The 25,272-nt window shown below is 48.0% G+C and overlaps 1 protein-coding gene and 1 non-coding gene across 5 annotated transcripts in view; both read right to left on the reverse strand.

Annotated features, from left to right (window-relative positions):
* Window positions 1-25,272, reverse strand: part of LOC119950012 (core histone macro-H2A.1) — a 111,431-nt gene that overhangs the window by 38,800 nt on the left and 47,359 nt on the right. The gene's annotated exons all lie outside the window — the stretch shown is intronic.
* Window positions 2,786-2,923, reverse strand: LOC119920226. Its single transcript, XR_005447984.1, has one exon. It is a non-coding gene; the product is annotated as a small nucleolar RNA SNORA7 (small nucleolar RNA).

Raw genomic sequence — 25,272 nt, forward strand, 5'->3', positions numbered from 1 at the left:
GGCTCAGAGTCTAGAAGGGGGAGAAAGACAACAAAACCAAACATGTAGACAGGCGTCAAAATCGTCAGAACAGATTTATAGCTATATGCACATCATTAACAAAATAAATAGAACAGTACATATGTACAAGTAAAATAAATAAGAGTAATAAATCTGTACAAATATATACAAGTGCTGTGGGGAGGGGAAGGAGGTAGGGCAGAGGGAGGGGAAATACATTGAGGTGACATGGTAAAATATGTACATGAGTGTCAAAGGAGATTGTTAGTACTTAAGTGCTTAGATGCAGATGGGTTGAAGTGGCAGTACAAGGGAAACAGGGTGGGCAGATGAGGGATTCATCAGGAAGGCCTCCTGGAGGAGATGCAATTTCAGAAGGTCTTTGAAGATAGGCAGTCAGGTGTGAGCAAGATGTGGAAATGAGGCCAGTGAATAAGTTAGCTTGAAAAGAACAAAGGGCGTGAGCTGGGCTGTAGTGGGAGAAGAGAAAGAGAGAAGGAGATAAAGGAAGGGGGGAGAGAGAGAGAGACAGACAGAGAGAGAGAGCCTTTAGACAATGGTCAGGAGTTTTTATGTGATGCGAAGAGGATGGGTAACCAACCATTGGAGGTTTTTGAGAAGCCCTCAAGGAACTTACAATCTTGCTACAGCTATAGCAGGTAAGGGTAAATCTGAAGTGACCAAAATCAGCCTGGTACTTAGACTTCCACCAACAGAGTTCCCCAGCAGGAGTGGAGGGAGCGTACCGTGGTGGTGATCCCAGGCTGAGGATTGGTGGGGCAAGGAAGTGGAGTTTGGCAGAGAGAGAGGTGTTGAACATACATGTAGAATGACATTTTAGAAGAATGATCCAAGAAGTGGAGTGAAGAATGGCCTGGAGAGGGAAGAGATTGAAGGCAGGGATCTCAGTAGAGAGACTGATGCTGTAGTCAAGCCAGGATGTGACAAGTACCTGGACCAGAAAGAGGCTTTTTGGAAGGAAAAGAAGGGTAGTGCTGGGGAAAAGCCAAGAGGATTTGACCAAAGACTGAATATGGGGGTTGAAAGAGTGGCAGGAGGTAAAGATAATGTCACGGTTGTGGGGCTCAGAGTCAGGGAGGGATGGTAAGATTGTCTACTGTGATGGGAAAGTTAAGTGAGGGGAGAGGATTTGGGAGGGAAGGTGAGGAGTTCACTTTTGGCCAAATTGAGAGCAAAGTGCTGGTGGGACATCCCCATAAAGAGTGTCCTGGAGGCAAGTGGAAATGTGAGATTGCAGAAAGAGAGAGGGGCTGGGACGAGGGAGGAAGGAGAGGAGAGGAGAATCCAGAACAGAGCTTTAGACAGTTGGAGAGTAGAGGGCAGAAGAAGAGATGCCAAAGGAATTGAAGACTGAGAAGCAGCATGGCCTAATGGATAGAGCACAGGCCTGGGAGTTAGAAAGACCTGGATTCTAATCCCGGCTCCACTACTTGTCTGCTGTGTGACCTTGGGAAAGTCACTTCACTTCTCTGAGACTCAGTTACCTCAACTGTAAAATGGGGGATTGACTGTGAGCCCCATGTCCCACATGGCTTGTGACCAATCTGATTAGCTTCAATCATATTTATTGAGTGCTTACTGTGTGCAGAGCACTGTATTAAGCACTTGGGAAGTACAAGTTGGCAACATATAGAGACGGTCCCTACCCAACAGTGGGCTCACAGTCTAGAAGGGGGAGACAGAGAACAAAACATATTAACAAAATAAAATAAATAGAATAAATATGTACAAATAAAATAGAGTAATAAATATGCACAAACATATATACATATATACAGCTGCTGTGGGGAGGGGAAGGAGGTAAGGCGGGGGGATGGGGGGGGGGGGAGGGGGAGAGGAAGGAGGGGGCTCAGTCTGGGAAGGCCTCCTGGAGGAGGTGAGCTCTCAGTAGGGCTTTGAATGGAGGAAGAGAGCTAGTTTGGCGGATGTGCGGAGGGAGGGCATTCCAGGCCAGGGGGATGACGTGGGCTGGGGGTCGACAGCAGGACAGGCAAGAACGAGGCATGGTGAGGAGATGAGCGGCAGAGGAGCAGAGGGTGCGGGCTGGGCTGTAGAAGGAGAGAAGGGAGGTGAGGTAGGAGGGGGCGAGGTGATGGACAGCCTTGAAGCCCAGGGTGAGGAGTTTTTGCCTGATGCGTAGGCTGATTGGTAGCCACCGAAGATTTTTGAGGATAGGTTGTACCTACCCCAGTACTTAGTACAGTGCCTGGCACATAGTAAGCACTTAACAGATACCATTTAAAAACATAAAAAAGGACTGGCTAGAGAAGCTCAAGGAGAACCAGGAGAGAACTGTCAGTAAAATAAAGGTGTGACTGTTTCCAGGAGAAGGGAGTGGTCCATGGTACCAAAGAAACCCAAGGAGTTGAGGAGGGTTAGGGAAGAGTAGAGTAGATTAGATTAGAGTAGATTAGATTTGGCAAGAAGGAGGTCACTGTGTCTTGAAGAGGGCAAAGTCAGTGAAGACAGTGGAACCAGGATTGCAGATGGTAAAGACAGTCCCTGGAGATGAGGAAGTGGGGGTTTAGTATAATGCTCTGCACATACTTCTTGTTGTTGCCTTATGCTGTCAAGTTGTGTCAGACCCATAGCGACGCCACAGACCACATCTCTCCCGAAACACCCCACCTCCATCTACAATTGTTCTGGTAGTGTATCCATAGAGTTTTCTTAGTAAAAATATGGAAGCGGTTTACCATTGCTTCCTTCCGCCCGGTAAACCTGAGTCTCCACCCTCGACTCTCTCCCAGCACAGGGGAGTTTTGACTTTAGCAGATTGCCTTCCACTTGCTAGCCACTGCCCAAGCTAGGAATGGAATGGACAGGCCTCTGCTTGACTCTCCCTCCCATAGTCGAGACTGGTAGAGTGCTGGAAACTCTCCAGGTGCGACCCTGAGAGGTTTCTGCACATGGTAAGTGGTCATTAAATACCACTGATTGACTGAGTGAGGCCATGAGTGCATTCAGCAGTACGGCCTAGTGGAAAGAGCATGGGCCTGAGAATCATAAGACTAGGGATTTATTCCCAGCTCCACCACTTTGCTACGTGACCTTGGGCAAGTCACTTAACTTCTCTATTCCTCTGTTCCCTCATCTGAATGTTGGGAATTCAATACCTGTTATCCCTCCTATTTAGACTGTGAGCCCCATGTGGGACCTGATTATCTTTTATCTATCCCAGAACTAAATACAGTGCCTGGCATATAGTGAGACTTAACAAATGCCACAATTATTAATCTAAGCTTATTGAATGCAGAGCACTGTACTAAGCTCTTGGAAGAACACAGTACAACAGAGTCGGCAAATATGATCCCTGCCCTCAAGGAGCTTCCAATGCTGCTGTAGCTATAGCAGGTAGGGATGAAACTGAAGTGGCCAAAATCATCCTGATACTTAGATTTCCACCAACAGAGTCACCGAGCAGGAACAGAGGAAGCGTACTGTAGAGGTGATCCTGGGCTAAGGGTCGGTGGGGCGAGGTCGATGGAGGGATTGGGGGGTGGGGGGCGAGGAAGGTGAGTTTGGCAGAGAGAGCGGTGTTGAAGGCGGGGATTTGTGCATCAGAGAGGGGAGGCTGGGTCACAAGGGTTCAAGTGGGGCATGATGATCTGGGACAAGTTGGTGAGCTCTAGAGATCAAAGATCTCTGTGGAGGGCCAGAACTGCTTTGGCAGGGAATTTGAGAGAAAGGAGGCAGGTTAGGAGGCTGTGGCCAAAGAGAGGGACCGCTTTTGCTTGATGTTGTGTCTACTACATATGTTTGGTGGTGCTGATGATGGTCATGGTATTTCTGTGTGATTAGGTAATGTCTCAACAGTCAAAACACTTCCTCCCCAAAGAAAAATATTGACTTTCAGTGGCAAATGCTAGCTCCTGAAGGGAAGGGACTGTGCCTTTTATTTCTATTGCATGCTCCCAAGTGCCCAATTAATCAATGGCATTTATTTGAGCCCCTTCTGAGTGCACCCATTCCCTGCCCTCAAAGAGACTGAATTTAATGAGGATGACAAATAAAAAATTATTTACAGATTTAAAAAGCCAGAAAGAAAAACAAGGATAACCCAAGAAGCAGCACAAACACAAGGGGATTAAACAACCGCACAAACAACTGACTATATACCAACTTAATGAAGAATAAGTAACTGCATATGTATATCTCTCTCCCGGGTCTGAGAACAGCTTTGAGAGGTGAGTTATGGACACCTGTTGCTCCATAGAAACCAGAGGTGGACAGCCCCTCTACAGATCTGAGATTTGGGGGCAATCTGTAATGGAGGGGTTGGAGAAGCAGAGCTGAAGGAGACAGAGAGTCTGCAGTACCATGGTACGTGACAGGTGCCCAGTACAGCGATCTGCACATGGTAAATGTCCAGTACAGTGCTCTGCACATGGTAGGTATCCGGTACTGTGCCCCGATCACAATAGACACACAGTTCAGTGCTTTAACTTTGTAAACTCTTTAAGGACAGGGTTCATGCCTACAAAATCGACTCTACTCTTCTATGAGCTCTGTTCTCAATAAGTGTTCAATCAATCAATCAATCGTATTTATTGAGTGCTTACTTTGTGCAGAGCACTGTATTAAACGCTTGGGAAGTACAAGTTGGCAACATATAGAGACAGTCCCTACCCACCAGTGGGCTCACAGTCTAAATGAATCAATGAATACCATTCATAGACTGAACACAGTAGGTAGGTAGTACAGTGTCCTGCACACAGTAGGTACCCAATACAGCACTCTGCCCATAATACATAGTATTGAAAGAATGATATGATTCCAAAAAGCAGCAAATATTTTAAGTGTTGTAACTGAAACACATTTTGGGGGCATTCAGGGCTGGGTGTCTGAGGGGAATGCAGGAAGTGTGAACGCGACTATTTGGAGAGTTCTTGCATTCCGTGAAATATGGCTGTTGCTTAGGCTCCTCAAACGAATGCACATATGTGGGGACCAACTGTGAACAAGCATACGGGAGTGGAGACGCAGCGTGCGTACTTGTGTATCACTTTGTCCTGTTCTCCTTGTGGGCAGGGAACATGTCTTCCAACTCTCGTCACATGGCACACTCTTACGCTCTGCAAACGGTAACCACTCCATAAATACCATTGATTGAGTGTTCTTGGCAAATTTTACTCATGTTTTGCTGATGCTTGCTTGTTATCAATAGGAGAATTTTGAATTGAGAAGCGCTTAATGAGAAGCAGCTTGGCCTAGTGGATAGAGTATGGGCGTGGGAGTTAGAAGGACCTGGGTCCTAATCCCAGCTCTACCACCTGTCTGCTGTGTGACCTTGGGCAAGTCACTTAACTTCTCTGTGCCTCACTTATCTGTAAAATGGGAATTAATACCATTAGCCCCATGTGGGACAACCTGATTAGCTTGTATCTACCTCAGTGCTTAGTATAATGTCTGACACACAGTAAGTACATAACAACTACCATAAAAAAGAGGAAATGATAAATATTTATTAAGTAGGGAGAAATTGGCTTTGTGGGTATTGAATATTCACCAGGTTGTTCCATTTTCCCCTGGGCTTTGGTTTCCAACCTAGTTTCACAGGGAAAGATTGTGGTCTCCAAAGAGACAGCAATTCTCTTGTTCAGTCTCCTGGTGACTGAGCTCTTCTCATCACGTCAAAGACTGCCATTACACTTGAACTGGGCTTCTGCCTCAGATCTTTATGGCCCTCCTAAAATTCCAGCTCCTCCAATCAATCAATCAATGGTATTTATTGAGCATTTACTGTGTGCAGAGCACTGTCCTAAGTGTTTGGGAGAGATACTGTACTGTACTCTCTCAGGAAGCCTTCTTTCCTCAAATTCCCAAAACCTGTCACTTCATCCCCACACCTACCCTTAGCACTTTGGAAAACTCAGATTTTTTAAATTTGCGTATTCAATCATTTATTCAGCTATGCTTGTTATGGGCAGGGAACGTGTCTAATTCTGTTTTACTACTACTACTACTACTACTACTACTACTACTACTAATAGTTCTTGTTAAGTGCTTACTCTGTGCCACTGTTCTAAGTGCTGGGGTTGATATAAAGTTAATCAGGTTGGACACGGTCCCTGTCCCACATTCATTCATTCATTCAATCACATTTATTGAGCACTTACTGTGTGCAGATAACTGTACTAAGTGCTTGGGAAGAACAAGTTGGCAACATATAGAGACAGTCCCTACCCAACAACCACCTCACAGTCTAGAAGGGGGGGACAGACAACAAAACAAAACATGTGGACAGGTGTCAAGTCACCAGAATAAATAAAAATAAAGCTAGATAGACATCATTAACAAAACAAATAGAATAGTAAATATGTACAAGTAAAATAGAGTAATAAATCTGTACAAACAGATATACAGGTGCTTTGGGGAAGGGAAGGAGGTAAGGCAGATGGGGCTCACACTCTTAATCTCTATTTTACAGATGAGGTAAATGAAGCCCAGAGAAGTTAAGTGAATTTCCCAAGGTCACACAACAGACACGTGGCAGAGCCGGGATTAAAATACAAGTCCTTCTGAATTGCCAGGCCCGTGCTCTATCCACTAAGCCACATTGCTTCTCCCTAGTATGTAGTACAGTGCTCTGCACACAGTAAGCACTCAATAAATACTGCTGATTGATACACTCCTATTATTTCCTGCTCAATCCTTGTTCTTCCTCCACTTCCATTTCCAAAAGATTTTTCTGCCTTCTCCATTAAACTGTAAATTCCTTGAGAACGGGGATTTTGAGGCCTCCTCCTGTTACACACTCTTAAGAGCTTAATCCCATGCTTTGCACTCGGGAGATGCTCAATCAAGGTCCCTCTAGACTGTCAGCTCTCTGTGGGCAGGGAACCTGTCTACCAACTCTGTTATATTGTACTCTCCAAAGTGCTTAATATAGTGCCCTGCACACAGGAAGTACTCAATAAATACAATCGATTGAATGATTGATTGAATAAACACCACCAATGGACCGACTGAATTCTGGAAGATCCTGAACCAAAACTACACAAAACCATTCAGAAGGTGAAAACACCCATTTCCCCTTCCCTTTTAGCTCAAAACCCCCAGATCTGCATCACAGAAGAAGAGCTGTCCTCTGGTTTGAAAAGGACAGTGCCTGGTGGTGAGGCTGCCTGCATCTATGAGCTTGAGCATCTCTGAGCAAGAATCTTTAGTATTCATTCACTCAATCGTATTGATTGAGCGCTTACTGTGTGCAGAGCACTGTACTAAGTGCTTGGAAAGTACAGTTCAGTGATAGAGACAATCCCTGCCCACAACGGGCTTACAGTCTAGAAGGGGGGAGACAGACATCAAAACAAGTCAACAGGCATCAATATAAATAAATAGAATTACAGACATATACACATAAAAACCAGTTAAACAGGCACCGATATAAATAAATAGAATTATAGATATGTACATATAAACACAAGTACTGTGGGGCAGGGAGTGGGGTAGAGCAAAGGGAGCTGTGGCCACGAAAATCCAGTGGTGCAACTGATTCTGGCCCAGGGGCATCGGGGTGAGTCCTGCTCAGACACATGTGATTAAGAGGGAAGAGTTCTGTGAAACCACTTGTAGGACCTGTGCAAGAAAGAACTGAAAATAAAGCATGCAAAGCACAAGCCCAAATGCTTTTCTAGCTTCTTTTTCACAACTGAACTTTCAATTCACATACAGGCCGTAATGAAGGCAATAGAGAAGCACTCCTTGGAGAATACAGCCCCTCCCTGCAACCCTCTCTGCCATAATAAATCGGGAAACTAAAAATGGCTGAAAAATATCCATGTATCTAGGAAGAACATTTCCTAGAGCAGCTGAAGCAGATATTAAGCAGCAGGGGCTATTATTCTGTATCCATCTCATCACTTAGTACAGTGCCTGGCACCTAGTAAGTGCTTAACAAAAACCACAATTTTTTTAAGCATTATTATTATTGGGTGCAACATGTTTGTTGAAAGGTGAGGAGATGATAAAAAAATATGTATATTTCAACACTGATTCTCCCATTTGCAACAAAAACTGGGGCAGAGTGAAGACACTTGCTGTCCCAAAACCTAGCAATCTGTCTCACAAATTCAGAGCACAGAATAATCTGAAGACCCTGTGGGAGAGACCTTGAAATGGCATGGGATGAAAGTGAGAGAAATCAGCGGACGGGAAGGACAATCTGTCTCACAAATTCAGAGCACAGAATAATCTGCAGACCCTGTGGGAGAGACCTTGAGATGGCATGGGATGAAAGTGAGAGAAATCAGCGGACGGGAAGGATTAGTTCCAACCGACCTCCACTCCTTATCGGCCCCATGACCTCTAACAGGCTTCCCCTCCTCCCAAAGAGTAACTGACACCTCCTCCTTGTTGGGAGAGGAAAAGTGACCCAGCCAGAAGCAGGGGAAGGCTTGCCTATGGGGCTATGCCATCGGCATTTGTTTTATGGTATTTGTTAAGCGCTTACCATGAGACACGCATTGTACTGAACACTGGGGGTAGACAGAAGAATCGGGTTGGACATAGTCCCTATGCCACATAGGGCTCACAATCTTAATCCCCATTTTACAGATGATGCAACTGAGAGACGGAGAAACCATGGGACTCTCCCAGGGTCACTCAGCAGTCAAGTAGCGGAGCTGGGACTAGAACCCAGGTCCTTTGCCTCCCAGGTTCGAGCTCTTTCTTCTAGGCCATTCTGCTTCTAAGGGTTGAGGACTTCTGACCCAAGAACCACCTAGGGTGCCTTATGTACATATTTGTACATATTTATTACTCTATTTATTTATTTATTTTACTTGTACATATCTATTCTATTTATTTTATTTTGTAGTATGTTTGGTTTTGTTCTCTGTCTCCCCATTTTAGACTGTGAGCCCACTGTTGGGTAGGGACTGTCTCTATATGTTGCCAACTTGTACTTCCCAAGCGCTTAGTACAGTGCTCTGCACACAGTAAGCGCTCAATAAATATGATTGATTGATTGATTGATTATGTGGTGGGCAGGCTCAGCAGGAATCCTGAAAATAGCCAGCTGACATGGGTGATGAAGCCTGCAGTGGCTACCAAGTCAAATACCCTAGCCACCACTTACTGGTCTAGGCCCCTACTGAGAGAAGCAGCATGGCACAGTGGATAGTCAGGAGGTCATGGGTTCTAATTCTGCCTCTGCCACTTGTCTGCTGTGATCTCGGGCAAGTCACTTCACTTCTCTGTGCCTCAGTTACATCATGTAAAATGGGGATTGAAACTGTGAGCCCCCTGTGGGAAGGGACTGTGTCCAACCCGATTCGATTGTATTCACCCTGGCGCTTAGTACAGTGCCTAGCACATAGGAAGCACCCAACAAATGCCACAATTATTAGAAAAGTGGTGTTACGCTGCAGTTGTTTTGGCCAGAAGTGGGTCTTGCACGTAAAATATGCATGTGCTTGACCACGGGGCGTACCCTTGCTGGCTTCTGTGCTCATGGCATGCACTGCCCTGGTGAGAATACACCTGGAGGGGATGAGAGACTGTAATGTGGCACTGCATTTCATTCATTCATTCGATCGTATTTACTGAGCGCTTACTGTGTGCACAGCACTGTACCAAGCATTTGCGAAGTACAAGTCGGCAACATATAGAGACGGTCCCTACCCAACAACGGGCTCGCAGTCTAGAAGGTGGAGACAGACAACAAAACAAAACATGTAGACAGGTGTCAAAATCGTCAGAACAAATAGAATTAAAGCTATATGCACATCATTAACAAAATAAATAGAATAGTAAATATGTACAAGTAAAATAGAGTAATAAATCTGTACAAATATATATATAAGTGCTATGGGGAGGGGAAGGAGGTAGGGCAGGGGGGATGGGGAGGAGGAGAGGAAAAAGGGGGGCTCAGTCTGGAAAGGCCTCCTGGAGGAGGTGAGCTCTCACTAGGGCTTTGAAGGGAGGAAGAGAGCTAGCTTGGCGGGTGTGCGGAGGGAGGGCATTCCAAGCCAGCGGAAGGACGTGGGCTGGGGATCGACGGCGGAACAGGCGAGAACGAGGTACGGTGAGGAGGTTAGTGGCAGAGGAGCGGAGGGTGCGGGCTGGGCTGGAGAAGGAGAGAAGGGAGGTGAGGTAGGAGGGGGCGAGGTGATGGAGAGCCTTGAAGCCAAGAGTAAGGAGTTTACAAACCACTGGCCCTATAACCAATTCCTCCAGGCAGGTTCTCTGTCCTAAACTCTCCATGACTACCTACTATGAACTTGGGGTGATGCTCACCCCAGTCCCATGATACTTAAATATTCTTATATTTATATAGTCTTATACTACACCTATACCATAACTAATCGATTTTAATGTCTTTCTGCCCAGTAGGCTGTAAGCTCCTTGTGGGCAGGGATCATGACTACCAACTCTGTTGTACTGTACTTTCCCAAGTGCTTAGTACAATGCTCCGCACACCGTAGGCACTCAATAAATATCACTGATTGCTGGATAACCCAGGAGCTTGATCATTATCTGAGTGGCTGAGTCCATCCCCAAAAAACACTGAGATGTCTTACCTAAGCTTCGGTTGATCAGGCAAATGGAAGTGAATAAAAATATGATCTTGGAAACAGAAAAACGAAGAAGGTAAAGAAAAATCAAAGCTCATATCCCCTACCTTCCTGTATTGGGGCACTTGGTAAAAATCTCTTTAAAACCCCCAAACTATTCAGTTTACATTTTTTCGGCAGAGTGACTTTAGAGGGATTTTCTCCATAGGGCTGAAGAGGGAGGGGAAGCCCATGGTGGATGTACTTCCTTGATGTTTTCAAAGAGTCACTTGAAACCTCTTATCTACTAACCTTTATGCTAAGTGAGGAGCAATTGATCTCAGTTGAGGGAAGCACAGAGAAAGAACATTTGTCTTTTAATGACTTCAGACAAACCACAATCATAAAACCATTTGACACCCTGAGCTGGCCCGCTGGTCCCTGTACTCTGGGCACATTTCCCATCCACCTGCCCGAGAGACTGGTTGGAGTTTGAACTTTGACTGCAACGCTTCCCCCTTGGGAATGATTAATGTAGGACCCATTTCAGAGTGTCTACCTGTCCTGGGACTGTAGGAAAACAGGGAGGCGATCAAAGCCTCGGTGCTTTATGTCTTTCACCCCTTCCCAGGGCCCCCACTCACCTTCACCCTCCTCCCCACTCAATATCTCTGTGCATAGTAAAAGCTCTACAAAAACTCGCAGTGCTGACAACAATATTGGGCACAGCTAGGTCACACGGTCACTGCATCCACTGTGCCTAGCTGGGTTGTGAGGGAAATGAGGCAGGTCTGGGAACCCATAGCCACCCCGGGGCCTGACTGTGGGTGCCGCTTGCTCCTTGTAAAAAGAAAGTGCTGTTCCTTGTACAGTGAATGCCTGTTCTGCTAAGTGCTCCGCACCATTCCCGGGGCCGGAAATTCCATTAGAAATTATAGCTTTCTTGCAGTCTTCTCAGGAAGTTGCAGTGCCCTATTTCTTCTTCCTGCACCAGCGAGGGGAAATTCTCTGTGGGAGGATTCCAAGAGAGAACCCACAGCCAGGGATGAAGGAAAGGGAGGACGTGGGGGTTGAAGGGAGGGAAGGGGTGCATGACTCCATCCGTATTTCTCCATGGGTGAGGCAAGGAGACCTGCCCATCTGGAATCTGGAGCTGGATGGTCATCCTTTGAGACTGAGGCTCTGGTATGCCTTGAACCCCAGGGATGGTACAGCAGAGCTTCTGAAAGACCCCCAGGTGCCAGGCAATGGTGGCTAATCACCATCTTCCTGACTCCCAGACACAAAGTCACTTGTGTCATGCCAGCCAGGCAGCATACTGTGATAGCTGCAAAGCCACCATTTTGCAGAACCAAGCCGTTTTTGCACATTCTTCTGGTGTTTCTCCCAGGGACCCCTGAGCCTTTCAAGACCCCTCTTGCTCCAAAACCTTTCTGTCCCAATCCGAGAACAGTGGGAAGTCTGATGTGGCATCAGCAGAATGTTCAGAGCCATAAAATGTGTCCACTGGCAGATAGCAACTGGACAGGGGATGGGCCGCCTTGGAAGGCAAGTCTCTGCCAGCCCTGGGGAATGGGCCGTCTCTTCTGGGAATTCCCAGTCTCTTCTGGGAATGGGAGTAGGGAAGTTTGGCCTGAGGGAGGACCTGGGTGACAGCGGGAGTTCAGGCTCTAGGTTTCTAGTTACTCCAGTTTTAGAAACATTCAGTGACCCAGGATCAGCTCCATAAACTCCCTCCAAAACCAGATAGGATGGCCAAAAAACAGAAGTAGGCTGAGGATTAGAAGGGAAAAGGGGAAAGACCGACAGACCCTGTGGTTTTCACTTGAAAAGCATGGCAGTGAAATGTGCCACTAGGGAGGGTGTTTGTCAGGATTTATAGGGCAGGCCCAGGTCTATTTTCAGCTGATCTGTCCCTTGTCCAATATTTTTTTTTTTAACTCCCAGCCTCCCTCGACCTCAAGTCTTGCTGCTGAGCCTCACAGGTTGGAAGTGGCACCTGTGTCTTCAGGGACCGGGGAGGGGAGCACAAAGGCTATGGAGCAAAGGGTTGCGGGAAGCGTCACGGGAACCCCCAGAGACACACTCTAGGTTCTGTTTATTTCAGCAGAGCGCTCCATGTTACGCCATCAGGGTAGGTTGCACAACCTGCACAACGCACATAAAGTGACGTACATGTGCAATGTCGCGTCAGCACAGACTACTGACGCCCCAAAGAAATGGCCAGAATCCTCCCCCAATCTTTTACAATGCAGCAGGCACTTTGTGCACAGCTGTAGGTGGAAGAATGCATTTTTTTTTTGTGAAAGGGCAGCAAGGATCTTGTCTAGAGCCTCGCCCGCTATTGGTAAGGGGTCGAGATTGTGCCAATTGCCCGAAGCAAACTGACCAAGGCCCTGGGGTGGCAGCAGTGACAGGGGTGGGGCTGGAGTTCGTGCAGCCCCAGTCCAGAGATGAAGTCGCTCCCCAAATAGCAAGGGTTCTCTGTTTGCAGTTTTTGTGTTCAAAGATTTAGTCCCTCCAGATTTGGGGGTAGCCCTGCTGGTGAAAACTGAGTTCCTAATCAGGCAAGTCCATCAGGATGCCCCCAGCCTGGCTCTACGAAGCTATACTTGCACGACACTTTATTTGCCTCCGTTTACTCATCTGTAAAAGGGGGATTCAAAATGTGTTCTCCCTACCACTTAGGCCATAAGCCCCATGTGGGACAGGGATTGAGTCTGACCTGATTATCTTGTATCTACCCCAGAGCTTAGTACAGTGCTTGGCATACAGTGAGCCCTTAACAAATACCATAAATATGATTATTATTATTAGGGCTCCATTACACTGTGGCACCCAGCAAAGAGCACTTCAGCCCTGGCAAGGGCTGCCACCACTCTGCCATCATGACCAGACACTTCTTCCACAACCCTTTCGGATTCAGATGGAGATTTATATATCTATACTCATATAATGCATAATTGTTATAGGTGAAAATTTATTCCTTCACGCTCCAAGACCACCCACCGATAACGAAGCTGACGTAAGGGGTGTATGTGTGGCTGAAAAAATCAGCATGGGACACCCTGACCCGACACCATCCTGCCTTTTGCCGAGTTGTCATGTCTTTTGGGTGCAGCCCCTGGTGCTCTTTTGGCTCTGGCCTCCCTGTCTCCCAATCTGTTCGTAGTTCCTGCTCCATTCATTCATTCATTCAATTCAATTGTATTTATTGAGTGCTTACTGTGTGCAGAGCACTGTACTAAGCGCTTGACAGCTCGCTCTTGGAGCCCAGGGTGCCACTTTGGTCTGTCTGTCTGAGGGAGCTGGGAAGCAGGACTGTCTGAGGCCTTGTCCGACAGAACCCTAAGCGCCTGCTCCTCGGAGGCGATCTTCGGACTCACTGCATCGTCTCAGCGAGGCTCGAGGGGCTGCTCAGGAAGGAATAGATGCCAGGGCAAGGGCTTCTGGGAGTGGTGCCCCAGGGGGAGAGGGGAGCCTAAGTGGAAGGAAATGAAGGAGAGGGCTTCTCCTCATCTAGGCTGAATGGAGTCCATTCCCAAGCTTTCCCTGGGATCCTCAGGCCAGACTGTGCCGGGTCAAGGGGCACCGCCATGATGTCTGGGACTCAGCAGGGAACCTCACAATGTACCAATTGACCCCACCATTACCGTAATAACTAGTTGATGACGACGGCTTGGGGTGTCTCCCCTGTGAACGGTGAGTTGTCCCATCCCTTAGGACTCCAACCCTATTGCCTCTGGTGGGAGCGGGACCAGTCCGAATCGTTCCGAGTTCATGAGGCTGCAGCCCGGGCAGCTCAAGATGGACCACGGGCAGAGGCTCAGACTTCAGACCCCATCCCTCTACCCCCGACATTGTGAATGGCTGTGGCTTTTTATTGTAGCACAATCTCTAGTCTGTAAACTCGTTGTAGGCAGAGAACGTGTCTGCCAACTCTGTTGTATTGTATTGTACCCTCCCAAGCACTTAGTACTGGCTCTGCATGGGGATTCAAAAATTCTCCTCCCTCCATCAGACTGCAAGCCCCGTGGTAGGCAGGGGCTGTGTCTAACTTGACTATCTTGTATCTCCCCCAGCACTTAATACAGTGCTTGGTACATAGTAAGTGCTTAGAAAATACTATTAAAAAACAACAACACTGGATTTAGAGCATGTTGGGTATTGGTAACTAAAGCTTCCAAACTCACTTCGTAAATTCCCTCTGTGGTCATTTGGTTGGTCACTGCTTCCTGGTTTAGCCACACAAGTCCATTTTTGATAAAAATCAATGTTGGTCACTGGCCACTCAACAGGACTTCTTGGATTGGCCCAGTTTAGTCCTGAGTATTCACGCAAGACTACCGTGATTTGGTCCAGCTGGATTATTTGGGGTTTTCCTGGCCTGAATTTGCAAATCGAGCTCTTGCTCAAGCCAGAAGGGCGGCTTCACACTCCAGCTAGTTGAGTAATGGCGTTTGCTTCTGTTTCCGCACACGTTTTCTTCCAGATGGATAGTTACCATAGCAACCCAGCACCAAGGGACACACAAGCTAAAGCACCTCTCAGGTCCACCTTTAAAAGAAACACATTTACCCCGTCCCTCCACCCCTGACATACACGCTGTAAACGGCTGTGGCTTTTTACTGTAGCACAGTCTCTAGACTGTAAGCTCGCTGTAGGCAGAGAACATGTCTGCCAAATCTTGTACTCTCCCAAGTGCTTATTACAGTGCTCTGCATATAGTAAGCACTAGATAAATACCTAAGGTGGACTGAATTCTGTCCCACACAAGCATGCACACCTCAGTTCAAGGTTTTCAAACATATACTCTTTCTCTCCTTCTCTTCAGAAACCTGATCCTCGACTCTCTGTCTCACAGAGAAGGAGAAATGTCAAGGCCACAGCGGAGGAGAGAGCAGGGAAGAAGGGACAGTTGGGCTTCCTGTAGATTACAACACGGAGTGACATATTTACTTTGTGTTCCGGAAAGGCAACGTTTAACGGGGAGTGGTGAGGGGGGCCGGGGGAAGAAAGAAGTAATTTCTCATCCTTCAAGAACTATGGTGCAACAGCAACAGCTCAGCCCTGCCCGTACTTAGGCTGTTTCCTGACTCTGCGCCTAACTAATCCATGCGCTTTTGAAAGTCAAGGCTGTCCGAAGACAGAAGGTCAGGGAGGATTTTAGTCACCGAGATGCATGCTAAATTGCAAACAGCCAAGCTCCCGTGTCCATGATAATTTTATGTACCGGTTGCATCTACTAGGCAAGATTTCTCAAAATAGGTGCACTGTTTTCTCTTAAATTGGAACCAGCTATTTAGCCTTCTTTAAAAACGAACTGAACTTAAATTTGTCTGGAAGGGTTTATTTTGTTTGTCTTAATTCAGGACATTGAAGGGGCAGAGCTGGGGATTTCAGAGGGACTCTGAGATGTTCTGAACTTCCAAAGTGGCTGGGTTGAGCCAGGGTGGTCTGAGAGCCCAAGACCAGAATCTTCATTCCATGAGGGTTTCCAGCATGATTGGACCTAGACTGTCAGCTCCTTGTGGGCAGGGATCTTGCTACCAACTCTGTGCCCTGTCCTCTCCGAAGCGCTTAGTGCAGTGCTCTGCCTACAGAAACTGCTCAATAAATACCACTGACTGCTTGATTTGAGGAAAAGCATTGGGACCTTTGGTCCCTGAAATGGGATTTTTTGAAAGCCAAAGCTGAAATAACTCTAGTCCCAACAAAAGCAGTGCAGGCTGGTGAAAAGAAACGTAGGCCTGGGAGACAGAGGACCCAGCTTTGCCATTCCTCTGCTGTGTGACCTCGGGTAAGTTACTTAACTTCTCCGTACTTTAGCTTCTTCACCTGTAAAATGGGGATTAAATTCTCCCCCCTCAGACAGACTGCAAGCCCCATGTGGGACAGGGGGTGTGTCAAACTTGATTATCTTGTCTCTCCCCCAGCACTTAATACGGTGCTTGGCTCATAGTAAGTGCTTAACAAGTACTATTTTTAAAATCTACTGAATTTAGAGGGGGTGGGGTGTTGGTAACAAAACTTCCAAACGCAATTAAGTTCCCCTGGTGGAACTCAGATAGTCGTTGCTTCCTGGTTCAGCCATGCAAGTCCACTTTGGTAAAAATCTATGTCCATCACCAATTTAGGCTTGAGCAAATAATCCCCAATTTACAGATGGGGGAACTGAGGCACAGAGAAGTCAAGTGACTTGCCCAAAGTCACCCAGCTGACAAGTGACAGAGTCGGGAGTAGAACCCATGACCTCTGACTCCCAAGCCCGGGCTCCTTCCACTGAGTCACGCTGCTTCTCTAAGGGGATGAAGACTGTGAGCCCTATGTGGGACAACCTGATTACCTTGTATCTACCCCAGCGCTTAGAACAGTCTTTGGCACATAGTAAGCGCTTAAATACCAGCATTATTATTATTATAAGGGCTTACTGTGTGCCGGGCACTGTACTAAGCACCGGGGTAGATATGAGCAAACCGGATTGGACACAGACCTTGTCCCATGTGAGGCTCACAGTCTCAGTCCCCATTTTAAAGATGAGGGTACTGTTGCCCAGGTAATAATAATAATAATGGGATTTGTTAAGCGCTTATTATGTGCCAGGCACTGTACTAAGCGCTGAGGTAGATACAAGCAAACCGGGTTGGACACAGACCTTGTCCCATGTGAAGCTCACGGTCTCAATCCCCATTTTAAAGATGAGAGTACTGATGACCAGAGAATAATAATGGCATTTGTTAAGCACTTATTATGTGCCAGGCACTGTGCTAAGCGCTGGGGTAGATACAAGCAAGTCGGGTTGGAGACCATCCCTGCCCCATGTGAGGCTCATGGCCTCAATCCTCCTTCTACAAATGAGGGTACTGAGGGCCAGAGAATAATAATAATAATAATAGTAGCCCTAGTTAAGCGCTTACTGTGTGCCAGTCTCTGTACTAAGCGCTGGGGTAGATACAAGTAAATCGGGGTGGATATAAGTCTCTGTCCCACGTGGAACTCACGGTCTCACATTTTACAGATGAGGGAACTGAACTAACGTGTCTTGCCCAAGGTCACACGGGACTGGAATCCATAATCTTCAGATCCCAGGCCCGAGCTCTATCCACTATGCCATGCCTCCTCACTAACCTTTTGTACATATTTATTACTCTATTTATTTTACTTGTACATATTTACTATTCTATTTATTTTATTTTGTTAATATGTTTTGTTTTGTTGTCCGTCTTCCCCTTCTACACTGTGAGCCCGCTGTTGGGTAGGGACCGTCTCTATATGTTGCCAACTTGTACTTCCCAAGCGCTTGGTACAGTGCTCTGCACACAGTAAGCGCTCAATAAATATGATTGAATGAATGAATGAATGAACCTCCCTGCCTCTAACCTCTCCCTGTTCCATTCAATCAGTGCTGCTTATTGAGCACTTGCTGTGTGCAGAGCACTGTATTAAACGCCTGGGAGGGGACATAACAACTGGATTAGCGGGCACGTTCTCTGTCCACAACCACTTTACAGTCTACTAATAACAATAATAATAATGGTGTTAAGCACTATGTGCCAAACACTGTTCTAAGCTTAGGGTGGATACAAGTTAATCAGGTTGGATACAGTCCCCGTCCCACATTGGGGCTCACCATCTTAATCCTCATTTTCCAGATGAGGGAACTGAGGCACAGAGAAGTTAAGTGCCTTGCCCAAGGTCACACAGCAGACAAGTCACGGAGCTGGGATTAGAACCCAAATCCTCTGACTCCCAAGCCCCGCTATTGCCACTAGGCCATGCTGCTTTGTTCTAAGTCATATGTTTCACCTAAGCATTCAGGTGCGCCCCTCCCCATGTGGGACGGGGAATAGGTCCAACCTAATTATCTTGCATCTGTCCCAGTGCTTAATATAGTGTTCGGTACACCGTAAACGTTTAAGAAACACCGTCATCATTATTATTACAAATCACATTTTACAAGAGGCTTTCAATCCCAGCCCTCTGCTGGATGGTGTGCCTTGTTTTATGGATCTGTATTTTTCCTTCCTTGTACTTCTACTCCAGAGCAGTATTTTCCGGTGTAAATTTCTCACCTCCCAGGAAAGTGCTCGAATTACATTCTTGTACATATTTACTATTCTATTTATTTTGTTAATGATGTGCATATAACTAGAATTCTATTTCTTCTGATGATTCTGACACCTGTCTACATGTTTTGTTTTGCTGTCTGTCGCCCCTTTCTAGACTGTGAGCCCGTTGTTGGGTAGGGACTGTCTCTATATGCTGCTGACTTGTACTTCCCAAGCGCTAAGTACAGTGCTCTGCACGCAGTAAGCGCTCAATAAATACGATTGAATGAATGAATGAATGAATTCACCCAATTGCAATGAAGGGCTGGACTACTGGGCCCGGGATTTGGTCCGGTAGGCTGCTCAGCTGGATCATTCTGGATTTTCTTGGCCTGAATTTCCCAGCTGGTCTGTCTACATGAAGCAAATCCACCCAGACAAGTGTTCGGCCCTCCATTTCACCCAAGGCTGCGCAGACCCAAATGGGGTGCGATACACAGAAAGGGGAAAAAAAGACAGAGTTTCTGCCTTCAAAGAGCCAACATTTTCAACCAGTCTAGAACTTGGATGAATCAAGGTGGGGCAGTGCTCTTTGATTTGCAAAGAGAAACTGCAGTGGACAATAAGATGGGCTCACTACCCCCAGCTAGCCCTTCTTTCACTAACCAACTATCCTGACCTTGGATAGGGTCCCCCTGTCTGCCTCGTTCTTCCTAATAATAATACCAGTAATAATTGTGGTATTTGCTAAGCGCTTGCTCTGTGTCAAGCACTGTGCTGGGGCAGATACAAGATAATCAGGCCAGTAACAGGCCCTGTCCCACACGGGACTCACAATCTAAGTGGGAGGGAGAACAGGTAATGAGTCGTCGTTTTACAGATGAGGCTCAGAGAAGTGACTTGCCCAAGATCACATGGGTGGTAAGTGGCAGAGCCGGGATTAGAGCTCTGGCCCCCAGGGCCCATACTTTTCTCGGTAGACCCCACTGCTGCTAGGCCACTGTGCTTTAGAATCACTCGGAGCCGTGATTTTTTTTTTTGTTTAAATGGCATCTAAGTATTTGCTATGTGCCAGGCACTGTACTAAGCGCTGGGGTAAATACAAGAGAATCGGGTTGGACACAGTCCATGTCCTACATGGGGTTCACAGTCGCAACCACTTTACAGCAGAGGTAACCGAGGCACAGAGAATGGAAGTGACTTGTCCAAGGTCACACAGCAGGCACGTGGAAAAGCAAAGATTAGAACCCACGTCCTTCTGACTCCTAGGCCCGGGCGCTATCCATTATGCCACGCTGTTTCTCGATCCTAAGACATTAGAGGGCCCGGTCCAGTCTCAGGTGCCTGACAGGGGGCATCATCCCTCAATGCACGTCCCTGCCCCTCCCGGTGGGAGAATGGCTTCCCCGTGGCCATCGGCGGGCCAGCCTTCCTTGAGCCTCCCAGAACAGGGATCTCCTTGGAGCCACGTGACAGAGCTCGCGCTGCCTTGAATAACAGTGGGAATCGGCAACGGTTCCTCACGGCGGGCCCGCTGTTAAAACGCGAGGGCCCGTGACAGGTCTGCTTTCCGAGTTCATCCACGGACCAAAGGCCAATGCTTTCTTTCAGCGTCTTGAACTAAACCATATCTGCTGCATGGAGGCTCTTTGTGTCTGTTGGCCCTTGAGGGAGATGAAGTCATGACTTACACATCGAGGCGCCTAACAGCTAACAGGTGGTGAGCTGAGACAGCGCCAATTTCTCAAAGGAGACCTTCCACTCGAAAGAAAATCAGGGCCCTTTCCAGAGCTGTTTGAAGCATCTCCACTCACATGAGAAACATGGGGAACACCCCCCCAGAAATCAAAGAGAAATGAACGCTAGGGCAATCCTGCGGAGAAAACGTGCTGGCTACAGAGCCGGCAGCGGGACAGGAGACCTGCTTAGTGTATCCCTTTCGATGAATTCCCCTGCTCCTGGCAGCTTTTTGAGTTCAGAACCGCTTTACCCGATTCCGGAAGGCTTTAACCCCATCAACCTCAATCCCTGTGCGACTCTGAAGAGCTGCCAGAATGTGGCAGGCCAGGGCGGCCCCCGACTAGGCCCCCGGGACCACCTCCGTCCGACGGTCCGGCTCCCGCCATCTCCCCTTGAGCCGACCCCAGCCCAGGCAGGGCCATGGGGAGCCGAGGCTGGGGAACCTCTGAGAACTTGGGCCAATGATGCTCACCCCCAGTGGCCTTCCCCACGGAGCCCGGAAAACAGTCCCTACTACATCTCTTGGCTCCACGCTGATCCAAACAAGCTCCATTTTCTGGGCGGAAATGGGACCAGGTGGCTCTCTGGCTTGGGCCCGATCCCCTCCACTGGAGCTGAACTCACTGGTGACCTGGAATCATTCCCAGTCTAACCTGTTCTCCCTCCTACTAAAAACTGTGAGTCCATGTGGGACCTAATTAGTTTATATCTACCCCAGCGCACAGTGCAGTGTTTGGCACAGAGTAAGCACTAAAATACCACAATTAATAGTATGATGATTATCACTACTAATAATGATAACCCCTGGTTTTCCGACCTTCCAGCAGGGCCCCTCACGTCCCCACTGAGAACAATGACATCAACGGCTCGTGTGTGTCAGACTCCTTGTGGCTGTACATACCTGAAGAACAGGGCTCATGTCTACTGCTCAAGGGTAGTCTTCCAAATGCTTAGCACAATGCTCTAGACACGGCAGGCCCCCAGCATGGTGCCCTGCATGCAGGAGGCACCGAATAAACACCACCGATCGATTCTCTGAGCAACTACCGTGGGTGGAACATTATTCTGAGACTTTGAGAGCATCCTCTAAGAGTAGCAGCCAAGGTCCCTACCCTCAGGGAGCTGATGATCCAGTTTCCAAGCATGAGAAGGGGTCCTATTTGGAGGGGGATCTCTCCCCTGGAGGTCAAACAAAAGTGCCAGGGTGGGTGCCGGGCGGAGGACTTGTTTTGGTTCCAAGAACACATTTCCCCAGCTGCCCCCAAGCCTCCCACTCTCAGGCCAGGGGAAAGCCATGCAGCTCCTGTATGAAGCCTTTGGGGCAGATGAGGCCTTTGGGTCACTACCCTGCCTGCCCAGAGAGGCCCGCACAAAGTACCCCAAGCATCGCACTTCGGGGGTTCTGGCAGTCAACTGGCCCACCGATCCAGGGGCTCGGTCCCTCGGGAGGGATCCCTCTAGACTGTAAGCTTGTTACGGGAAGGAAACATGTCTAATAATTCTGTTGTACTGTATGCTCTCAAGAGCTCAGTAGAGTGCTCTGCATATAGTAAGGGCTCAATAAATACCACTGCTTGATTGATCTGGGTACCCATTTGGAGCCCCCTAGAAGGATGGGCCTAGGGTATCTGCCATGCTTCCCGTTCTAGTTCACTCCCCGGATCATCGTTACCCTTTAGGGAATGTATTTACAAGCCCAGGATAGTGCTGAATACAGGATCATCAGACTGGAAACAGACATAACCAAACAGACAGGGAGAGTGGAGATCCCATCCCCATTTTACAGGTGGGGGCAGTGAGGCACAGATGGCTAAGAGACTCGCCCACGGTGACCCAGCAGGCCAGTCGCAGAGCCACTACTACATCTTGGTAGTAGAGAAGCAGCGTGGCTCATTGGATAGAGCCCGGGCTTTGGAGTCAGAAGTCATGGGTTCAAATCCCGGCTCTGCCAATTGTCAGCTGTGTGACTTTGGGCAAGTCACTTAACTTCTCTGGGCCTCAGTTACCTCATCTGTAAAATGGGGATTAAGACTGTGAGCCCCAAGTGGGACAACCTGATCACCTTGTATCCTCCCCAGCGCTTAGAACAGTGCTTTGCACATAGTAAGCGCTTAACAAATGCCATCATTATTGTTATTATTATTATCTTGGGTTGAGTCCCAGGACGAAGCTCTTTCCTCTAGGCCACATGGTCTAGGGACAAAGGGGAGAATCTCTTTAATAGTCAGAGCTGTAAATGGTGGCTGAAGGGAACTGCAAGATATTCTTTCCCAGAGTGTGGCAGGCCTTAGAAATCAGACCCTCCAGCCCAGTTCTGGGGAGGGACCACATCAGACTTTTCCAAGTTTTTTCTCTTCACCCAGTAGAAACAACACACTGTCCCCTGGAAGCACCCCGCAAAAAGAAACAGAAAAAGCACGCTCTAACTGGAACAGAGACCCCTGCCCCGGCCACACGCAGACTCCAGCAGTGCAGCTCCCTTAACCCCACGGACCCTTGGAAGAGCAGCAGTCGTTGCTGTGGCAAGAAACAGCCTTTCCCAGCTTTGTCACTGCCTGCTGTGTGACCCGGAGCAAGTCACTTAACCTCTCTGGGTCTCCATTTCCTCATCTGCCAAATGGGGAGGATGAACCCTGCCTCACCCTCCCCACCTAGGAATGTTGCGAGGATCACTAAATTGACTGTATTAAGCATTTACCGTGTGCAACAGCACTGTACTAAGCACTTGGGAGAGGACATCCTCTGCCCACAGTGAAGGTACAGTCCAGAGAATAAAACAAGATGACTGATAACAATGATAGACGACAAAGAGAGCACTGTGGATACTCGGGGATGTCGTTAATAATCACGCACCTTTGGTCCCACACCCCTGTATGAGGTGACCTGTTCAGGGTCCATTCCAGTCTCGGGCCTCTAAGCCACCCCATGTAAGTGAAACTGTGCACTGTAAAAGCCTCAGGCCTTTCTCATTTTAAACAATCCTTCAACTAAGCCCTTTCCCCTCCACTCCCCTCCGCTCCCGCCCACCAGGTACGGCTAATGGATGCCAGCATAACCGCAGACTGCGCTGCAGAGTTCACCGGGGCTGGCTGACTTGATTTTCCAAAGGAGGAAAACGACACTTTCCTCCCTTCAACCTGCTCTCCTGGCACTTAATTCAAATTAACTTCTTTTTTTCTCCCCTTCTCAGGCTACAGAGAACCTGGTGTTTCCTCCCCCGATGGTTTACACGTCCCTGTTACACTTAACGGCTTACAGATGTTTCCCCCAAAAACGCACTTGAACCCGACGAACCTAACTGCTGCCAGACGGTGCTTGATTGAGTGCAGTGGGGCTCAGCCCGGCAAGCGGGCTGAGTCTTGGGGTTTGGTCTGTTAGCCAGCCTGGGCTAGGGCCCGATGCGAATAATGATAATAACAATAATAATAATAATAGTTTTTGTTAAGTGCTTACTGCGTGCCAAACACTGATGATATAGAGGGGTGGGCAATTCCTGGGCTCAGGAGGGAGGAGGTTAGTTTCTACTTTACTCTCCCAAGTGCTTAGTACAGAGCTCTGCACCCAGCAGGAGCTCAACTCATACCATTGATTGACTGAAGGAGGATCCTGGGCCATTAGAGAGAGGATGGATAAGAGGTAGGAGATACCCCATGTCAGGACCCTGCTTGGGGGTGTGGAGGAAATAAAGGAAAGTCAGTGCTCAATGCCTGCCCCAGGCGATGCCTTCCTTGAGCCCGCCACAGCCAACAACAAGAATCTTGAAATAAAGCAAGTGGAGATCTCAATGCCACTACTGCCTGGACATCAGCTCGGCCAGGAGGAAGACTGAGGCTGGGGGGCGGGGGGAGGTGGGGGCTGCGGAGCAAAGGATGGCTCAGGGGCAGCTGCTGGGCTGGGATTGGTGGAGTTCCAGGGGTAGGTCAGGGCACGACAAGGGTGGATCTGGGGGCCGGGGGGCGATAAATAATAATAATAATAATAATAATGTTGGTATTCGTTAAGCGCTTACTACGTGCAAAGCACTGTTCTAAGCGCTGGGGTAGATACAAGGTAATCAGGTTGTCCCACGTGGGACTCACACTCTTCGTCCCCATTTTACAGGTGAGGGAACTGAGGCCCAGAGAAGTGAAGTGACTTGCCCAAAGTCGCACAGCTGACAAGTGGCAGAGCCGGGATTTGAACCCACAACCTCTGACTCCAAAGCCCGTGCTCGACAGAGGTGGCTCCGGGGGCAGGTGGGGACGTGATGAGGGTGGGTCTGGGGCCCGGAGCCCAGCGCCGAGGTCCTAGCTGTTGATGGCAATAATTGGGTTTTGGAAAAAATGGACTTTAAGAGCAAATGACAATTGGAAAGTTAATCTGTGGAATACCAAGTTACCCCTTTGGCTGTACAATTATCAAGAAGCACAAGGACATTGCTTCCCTTGAAGCACGTGGAAGATGGTCTTTAGCATTCACCCAATGTGTCACCTTTCTGGGGCTTTGGGAACTAATCAAATGTTGCTCCTTTCCAGCCCATCCCTTCCCTCTGCCACAAAGAGAGATAGACACATCATGGTTTAATCAGCACCTTGGCTTTGTTTTACGCAAGAGTCTTCCTAGGAGCAGCCAGTCAGTCAATCTTATTAATTGAGCAGTTACTCTATCAGAGCACTGTACTAAGCGCATAGGAGAGTACAATATAACAATATAACAGACGCATTACCTGCCCACAACAAGCTTATAGTCTAGAGGGGGAGATGGACATTAATATAAGGTTATAGATATGTACATATCTGGGAGATGGGGATGAATAAAGGGAATCTATCAGGGTGATGCAGAAGGGCAAGGAGGGCTTTGTCAGGGAAGGCCTCTTGGAGGAGACGTGCCTTCAATAAGGGTTTGAAGGTAGGGAGAGCAACTGTAGGTTGGAGATGAAGGGGGAGGGCATCCCAGGCCAGAGGCAGGATGTGGGGGAGAGGCTG

This window comes from Tachyglossus aculeatus, chromosome X1, assembly GCF_015852505.1.
Source record: "Tachyglossus aculeatus isolate mTacAcu1 chromosome X1, mTacAcu1.pri, whole genome shotgun sequence".
NCBI lineage: Eukaryota > Metazoa > Chordata > Mammalia > Monotremata > Tachyglossidae > Tachyglossus > Tachyglossus aculeatus.